Source organism: Mercenaria mercenaria, chromosome 14 (genome assembly GCF_021730395.1).
Source record: "Mercenaria mercenaria strain notata chromosome 14, MADL_Memer_1, whole genome shotgun sequence".
Lineage (NCBI taxonomy): Eukaryota > Metazoa > Mollusca > Bivalvia > Venerida > Veneridae > Mercenaria > Mercenaria mercenaria.
Window position 1 is genome coordinate 3833590 of NC_069374.1, and position 8547 is coordinate 3842136.

General features: G+C 36.1%; 1 long non-coding RNA gene across 1 annotated transcript; it reads left to right on the forward strand.

The window, feature by feature from the left end:
• The first annotated feature begins 1362 nt into the window (after window positions 1–1362).
• Window positions 1363–8047, forward strand: LOC128548331 (uncharacterized). Its single transcript, XR_008366950.1, has 3 exons — window positions 1363–2628; window positions 2832–2914; window positions 3968–8047. It is a non-coding gene; the product is annotated as an uncharacterized LOC128548331 (long non-coding RNA).
• Window positions 8048–8547: the final 500 nt, after the last annotated feature.

Consider the following 8547-nt stretch of genomic DNA (forward strand, 5'->3'; position numbering starts at 1 on the left):
AACCAGCTTTCAATATCAAATCGGAGCCTTTCAATAACAATACCCCCATAAACAGTATATATCTAAATGGCGTCACCAGAATCAGTGTACTCATTGTCAATATGGTTAGACGATATCAACATGAAGAATTGTGTCCAAAAATAAACGTTATCATAAAAACAATGCATTTTTATCACGAAAATGAATATATTTTCAGGTATTTGTAATATTTTTGTCAAGAAAGGTTGATCATAGGACAGACAGTAGAAACAAGCGTGCAGTCTAACCGCCAATATAAATGAGATACAACTATTCAACTGCAATCTTTCCATTTCTGGCCAGAAAACAAGAATTATTTGCATCCACATACAAAACAAATGGAAAGGAAAGGAAGTTACATAAGCTATCAGCTTGTTTTCCAATCCATGTATTTGACGTGTAAAAGTGTGTTGTACATGTTATGTGTATGTTGCTTTAAATAAATATTGTTTAAACTAAAACAAATGGAGGTAAAACAGTACTTTTTACAAGGAAAATATATAAGAAGATGAAATTTTAGGAATACCCTGCATGCTAATTCTGGTTAATGTATATCATTTTACTATATATTTATATATTCGGCAGATGTTGAAACTAAATCATACAAATAATTATTTCAGTTGGTTTAAAAATGCAGAAAGTGGAGGAGACTTTGTAACAGTGGTAAAAAGTAAAAAGAAATTCATGAAAATTTACACATGGGTATTTTGAATCATCGTGAGTTTCTTGTTTAAGACACAATTTGCAAAGTTTGACAGCTGTGATGTAGTTAGTAAGTTCACACAACCAGTGCGCATACTTATGATGTCATACGACTCCCTGTTTAATTAAAACACAGCGCATGCTTAAACAAAGACACTGATTATGGTGCCCCGCTGATTCAGGTAACTGTACAATATTTATTTTCTCCAGTCAGTATCTCACCATTTAAGCTGTGATAGAAACTGCTTTAAATGTCATTTCCTTGTAGGCTGCTGGCAACGAGACACAAAATTGTATACACATGTGTTGATCAAGATAATACAACCAACCAAGCACATATTATACACCCCACGCCTCGTTTTAATCTTATCCGAAATCATTTGCAGTTTACATCTGACATTCGAGTTCACAACCAATTCTATTCATCCACTTCCCAGCATGTGAATTGCTATCATTACTGCACAAATAATCCACACTATACAAAAGTTTGTTTTGTGTAAGTCAAAATTAAACGTATATTCTGTTGTGTTCTATATAGCGCCCTTTTCACGATAAACACGTTTAAAGCTGATTTACATAGCATAAAAGTAGCTACTCAGGAAAAACGGGACGTATTATGGGAACGCCCCGGGCGGGCGGGCGGGCGTCGTCCACAGACTTTGTCCGGAGCATATCTTCTACATGCATGAAGGGATTTTGATGAAACTTGGCACGGTTGTTCACCATCATGAGACGGAGTGTCATGCGCAAAAACCAGGTCCCTAGGTCTAAGGTCAAGGTCACACTTAGAGGTCAAAGGTCAAATTCAAGAATGACTTTGTCCGGAGCATATCTTCTTCATGCATGGAGGGATTTTGATGAAAGTTGGCACAATTGTTCATCATCATGAGACGGAGTGTCATGCGCAAGAACCAGGTCCCAAGGTCTAAGGTCAAGGTCACACTTAGAGGTCAAAGGATACAAGAAAGAAAACTTTGTCCGGAGTATATCTTCTTCATGCATGGAGGGATTTTGATATAACTTGGCACAAATGTTCACCACCACGAGGCGGAGTGTCATGCGCAAGAACCAGGTCCCTAGGTCTAAGGTCAAGGTCACACTTAGAGGTCAAAGGATACAAGAATAAAAACCTTGTCCGGAGCATTTCTTCTTCATGCATAGAGGGATTTTGATATAACTTTGCACAAATGTTCACCACTACGAGGCGGAGTGTCATGCGCAAGAACCAGGTCTCTAGGTCAAAGGTCAAGGTCACACTTAGAGGCCAAAGGTCAGATACAAGAATGACTTTGTCCGAAGCATTTCTTCTTCATGCATGGAGGGATTTTGATGTAACTTGGCACAATTATACACCATCATGAGACAAAGTGTCATGCGCAGTTCCCTTCTTTAGAATTACTTCCCTTTGTTGTTACTATAAATAGCTTATATTGTAACTTTTTCATTACTAGTCGTAGGGAAAACTCGAGACTACTTTTCTGTAGTACAACATGCATGCTACATCCAATTATGAGGTGTATTTTGACCAATCTCTACCTGGTAAAGATTTTTGTGTGGACACAATTTTTTTTTTTGATTTTTTTTTTTTTTTTTTTTTTTGTTAAGATTATCTTCCCTTAGTTGTTACTATAAATAACTTATATTGTAACTTTTTTATAATTGACCGTAGGGAAAAAACAAGACCACTTTTCTGCGGTACAACATAGATGTTACTTTCAAATTTTAGGTGTATTTTAAGGTATCTCTACCTGGTAAGGAGTTTTTTTGTGGACTTAGAAAAACAAATGACTTACAATGATTACTAAACAACCACAAAATTAAAATTCCATTTGCAAATACAGGTGCTAGAGTAAAGAAATTTGTTGTGACGGGCGTATATTGTGACATTCTGGCACTCTTGTTTTACAGGTAGGTGTCAGTGTTTTGAAAATAATGTGACATTTTCTAAAGCATTTATTAAACTAACTATAATAATTGATTTTAGATTTATGTATTTTTCAAGATTGTTTTAATATAAAGTGTCAGCAATTGAATTTTAAAGAGAAAGCACATTTAATTGTGAAAGTAAAATTTATGTATATATAAATGTGCATGTTGGTCTTTTATTGCAGTTGAAGTATGATATGAAGAATAAATATCCTAAATGCAGCCTTATTGAGCTTTGGCTAGACCATGAACAGTAGACATCAAAAAGGTATAGGATGGTTGCTGCTTTTATCAAATTCATTCATATATATACTAATTATCAGTTCATATGAAACTTCCTTTGTTCGTTTTGTCCTCGTTTGTTGGCTTTGTGTGTGTACACGTGTATGTGTATGTGTGTGTGTTTGTGGTGTGCACGTCTGCGTGCTGTAGGTTTCGTTTTGGGGAGGCTGCGATTTTGGTACGTGGCATTCCCTGTTTGATATTTGTCTTTGTTTTTTTTTTGGTACACAACATCAGCATGAAGTGGACAGGGCTATCACAGCTACCTTGATACCTTGTGTATTAAAACTCCTTCTGCAAATTCAATCAGGTATACTTCATGGCCAGGCAGCAGACATACACATACTATAGTGAATTTTACATCTGGTGACTTTGAATTAAATACATACTACAGTATGTACTCAGCTCCTCCCCCACTTTCTATCCAATACATATTTATCATAAATGTCGGGGCCTTTATCTATTTCAGGGATGTTATGCCCCCTTTTAAAATATAACAATTATATTTGTATTTTATGTACTCCTCTCCTCCTACAGTTTTCATACTGTGTCACAATGAAAATGTAAGTTGAAATGAAATTATCAACATGAAGTAGACATGCACATATTGACAGACTTCAATTTCAGGTTACTTTTTCTTGAGTTATGTCCTTTACTTTAAAATATCACAAATCACTTGTAATTTGTGTTGGCCTACTCACAGTTTCAAACAATCCAAAAGAAATAGTTATATTATCAGCATGAAGTGTGCATAGTATTAGTTGGAAATGAAGGTGTATGAAGACATAATTATAGACAAATATATATCATCTGATAAAATTCATAGGTTTTAGTCTTCATTACTTGTATAGGGTACTGTTTTACCACTTCTTAATAAAGTCATGACATTTTCTTAATAATATCTGCCAGACTGATATTGTTATAATTCTAAGATATAATATTTTAGATTTTGTATTCTAAAATTTGTAGTTGTTATGAACAAATGAAACATGTAGGATTTATACTAAGTGTAAAAATCACTGATTTTTTCTCATTTCAGATGCTTATCTAAAGGGCCGCAAATGTTTGAAGCATTGGTCAACAACAAAAAAAAACTGAACAATTTGATGGATCATACAAAATGTACAATCAGATATCCAGAATTAGAGAAATAAAAGTATCAAGTGTTAGGGAGATAGGAAAATATGCATCAATATAAGTCAAGTGGAGTTAGAAACTAGGTCACCGGGTCAAATCAATGATAACCTTGTTACACTCTAAGAGGCCACAGTTATGACTATACCTTAATGAAACTTGGTCAAAATGTTAACCTTGACGATCTTTAAGCCAAGGTCAAATCTGGGTCAGGTGGCATCAAAAACAAGGTCACCAGGTCAAATCAAAGGAAAAGCTTGTTAACACTCTGGAAGCCACATTTATGTATCTTCATGAAACTTGCTCAGAATGTTAACCTTAATTATCTTTAGGTCAAGTTTAAATTTAGGTCAAGTAGTCAGAAACAAAGTCACCAGGTCAAATCAAGGGTAAGCTTGTTACACTCTAGAGGCCACTTGTATGACTATACCTTAATGAAACTTATTCAGAATGTTAACCGTGACGATCATTAAGTCAAGGTCAAATCTGGGTCATAGGGGTCAAAATCAAGTTACCAGGTCAAATAAAAGGAAAAGCTAGTTAACACTCTAGAGGCCACATTTATGATCATACTATAATAAAACTTGGTCAGAATGTTAATCTTGATTACCTTTAAGTCAGATCTGGGTCAGGTGGGGTCAAAAACTAGGTCACCAGGTCAAATCAAAGGAAAAGCTTTTTAATACCCTAGAGACCACTGTATCTTTATGAAACTTGGTCAGAATGTTAGTCTTGATGAACTTTAGGTCAAGTTTAAATCTGGGTCATGTGGAATGTGACCTACTGACCTACTCTTATTTGTTTTTAGCCCACCTGTCACATTGTGACAAGGTGAGCTTTTGTGATCGCGCAGCGTCCGTCGTCCGTGCGTCAGTCCGTGCGTGCGTGCGTGCATAAACTTTTGCTTGTGACCTCTCTAGAGGTCACATTTTTCATGGGATCTTTATGAAAGTTGGTCAGAATGTTCATCTTGATGATATCTAGGTCAAGTTCGAAACTGGGTTACGTGCGGTCAAAAACTAGGTCAGTAGGTCTAAAAAAACAAACCTTGTGACCTCTCTAGAGGTTATATTTTTCAAAGGATCTTCATGAAAATTGGTGAGAATGTCTAGGTCAAGTTTGAAACTAGGTCAACTGCGGTCAAAAACTAGGTCAGTAGGTCAAATAATAGAAAATCCTTGTGACCTCTCTAGAGGTCATATTTTTCATGGGATCTGCATGAAAATTGGTCAGAATGTTCATCTTGATAATATCTAAGTCAGTTTCGAAACTGGGTCACGTCCGGCCCAAAACTAGGTCAGAAGGTCAAATAATAGAAAAAACCTTGTGACCTCTGTAGAGGCCGTATTTTTCAAGCAATCTGCATGAAAATTGATCAGAATGTTCATCTTGATGATATCTAGGTCAGGTTCGAAACTGGGTCAATTGCGGTCAAAAACTAGGTCAGTAGGTCAAATAAAAGTAAATACTTGTAACCTGTCTAGAGGTCATATTTTTCATGGGATCTGCATGAAAATTGGTCAGAATGTTCATCTTGATGATATCTAGGAAAAGTTCGAAACTGTGTCACGTCAGGACCAAAACTAGGTCAGTAGGTCAAATAATAGAAAAACCTTGTGACCTCTCTAGAGGTCATATTTTTCATGGGATCTGCATGAAAATTAGAATGTTCATCTTGATAATATCTAGGTCAAGTTTGAAACTGGGTCACATGCGGTCAAAAACTAGGTCAGTAGGTCAAATAATAGAAAAACCTTTTGACCACTCTAGAGATCATATTTTTTATGGGAACTGTATGAAAGTTGGTCTGAATGTTCATCTTGATGATATCTAGGTCAAGTTCGAAACTGGGTCAACTGCGGTCCAAAACTAGGTCAGTAGGTCAAATAATAGAAAATCCTTGTGACCTCTCTAGAGGTCATATTTTTCATGGGATCTGCATGAAAATTGGTCAGAATGTTCATTTTAATGATATCTAGGTCAAGTTCGAAACTGGGTCACGTCCGGTCCAAAACTAGGTCAGTAGGTCAAATAATAGAAAAACCTTGTGACCTCTGTAGAGGCAGTATTTTTCATGGGATCCGCATGAAAATTTATCAGAATGTTCATCTTGATGATGTCTAGGTCAAGTTTGAAACTGGGTTAATTGCGGTTAAAAACTAGGTCAGTAGTTCAAATAAAAGAAAATTCTTGTGACCTCTCTAGAGGTTATATTTATCATGGGATCTGCATAAAAATTGGTCAGAAAGTTTATCTTGATGATATCTAGGTCAGGTTCGAAACTGTGTCACGTCCGGTCCAAAACTAGGTCAGTAGGTCAAATAATAGAAAAACCTTGTGACCTCTCTAGAGGTCATATTTTTCAAGGGATCTGCATGAAAATTGGTCAGAATGTTCATCTTGATAATATCTAGTTTAACTTTGAAACTGGGTTACATGCGGTCAAAAACTAGGTCAGTAGGTCAAATAATACAAAAACCTTTTGACAACTCTAGAGGCCATATTTTTCATGGGATCTGTATGAAGATTGGTCTGAATGTTCATCTTGATGATATCTAGGTCAAGTTTGAAACCGGGTCAACTGCGGTCAAAAACTAGGTCACTAGGTCTAAACATAGAAAAACCTTTTGACCTCTCTGGAGGCCATATTTTTCATGAGATCTTCATGAAAATTAGTGAGAATGTTCACCTTGATGATATCTAGGTCAAATACAAAACTGGGTCACATGCCTTTAAAAACTAGGTCATTATATAAAATAATAGCAAAACCTTGTGACCTCTCTAGAGGCCATATTTTTCAATGGATCTTCATAAAAATTGGTCAGAATTTTTATCTTGATGATATCTAGGTCAAGTTCAGAACTAGGTCACATGAGCTCAAAACTAGGTCAATATGTCAAATAATAGAAAAAACGACGTCACACTCAGTTCATGTGGGGACAGGTGAGCGATTCAGGACCATCATGGTCCTCTTGTTTTAAGATACAGCCTTGAAATTTGGATGACATGTTCAGTTTTGCACACGATCTTAAAACTGACTTCAATGACCATGAATGTGACCTGCTGACCTACTTTCTTCAGGTTAGTGATACAGGGCCCTGAAGACCCTCTTGTTATGAATGTGTTGCGGCTCACATAACTTGGCGCAAATATTCATCATAACAAGATGACATGTATGTAAAATTCATGACTCAGACTTCTAGCTCTAGGTTAGTGATATATATAGAAGCTCCTTTTAAACTAGGTTAAAATGAAACCAGCTTACTACGTTCTTAAAATTTTTAAAACATACTTGTTTCAAGATATATAATAAACTCCTTTTATGTCTCCGGTGTCAAAGAACTTAACCTATACAGTTGCCATCAAATTCATATAAAACTCTGTTTACATCATCAACATGAATGCATCGGGACTTCTATGCCTATTTATTTTTTTCTGGAGTTGTTGCCCTTTTGGGCCTCGAAATAATTTCATCACATTGTAAACTTAAGTCCTACAGTTTCCATCCAACTGAATTGAAACTTGGTATACATCAACGGCATGAAGTGGATATGTACATGTTTTCCTGACTTTTATGATCGATTATTTTTTCTGGAGTTGTGACCCTTCTTTGACGACTAATGACAACTACATTGTAGTTTCCTACATTTCTGTTTATTTCAATTAAAACTTGTTAAGCATCATGGACATTATGTAGACATGTGCATTTGTTTGTGTTCGGTTATTTTAGTTATGTCATTTTTACTTAACAACATTATTTAGCCGTCGGTATACTACATGATTGAATGAAACATTTTCTGTCAACACCATTCTAGTTCCTTTTGCAACCCCCATAAAGGAATATTGTCAAACTGTACAGATAAGGGGAAGTAACAATGTTTTGGAGTTCGGTTCCTTTTGTAGCACAACTTTCTATGCATAATTGTGTATTGATAATATATACTGTTATATGTATGGACATGCATGAATTTGTTATGCTGTAAATTAAAACTGTTGTCATAAATTACGTAACTTGTTGTCCCTTTCATTCTTTTTATCATTAATAGTACCGGCATTAACAGAAGATGCTATACACTAACACTTTTTGTTTGTGAATATGTTCTACCTAATTATAAAAAAGGTAATCTTGTTACCAAGACGGGGCCTCCGTGGCCGAGTGGTTAGAGTCGTTGACTTCAAACCATTTGCCCCTCATCGATGTGGGTTCGAAACCTCATATTGGGCGTAGAATTCTTCACGTGAGGAAGCCATCCAGCTGGCTTACGGAAGGTCGGTGGTTCTACCCAGGTGCCCGCTCGTGATGAAATTGTGCACGGAGGGGCACCTGGGGTCTTCCTCCATCATTAAAGCTGGAAAGTCGCCATATGACCCAAAATTGTGTCGGTGCGACGTTAAACCCAACAAAATAAAAAAAATGTTACCAAGACCTTGTGTAAAAAGAAATCCTACATCCGTGTGTCTATCATCAGTCTTGTACAGAAATGC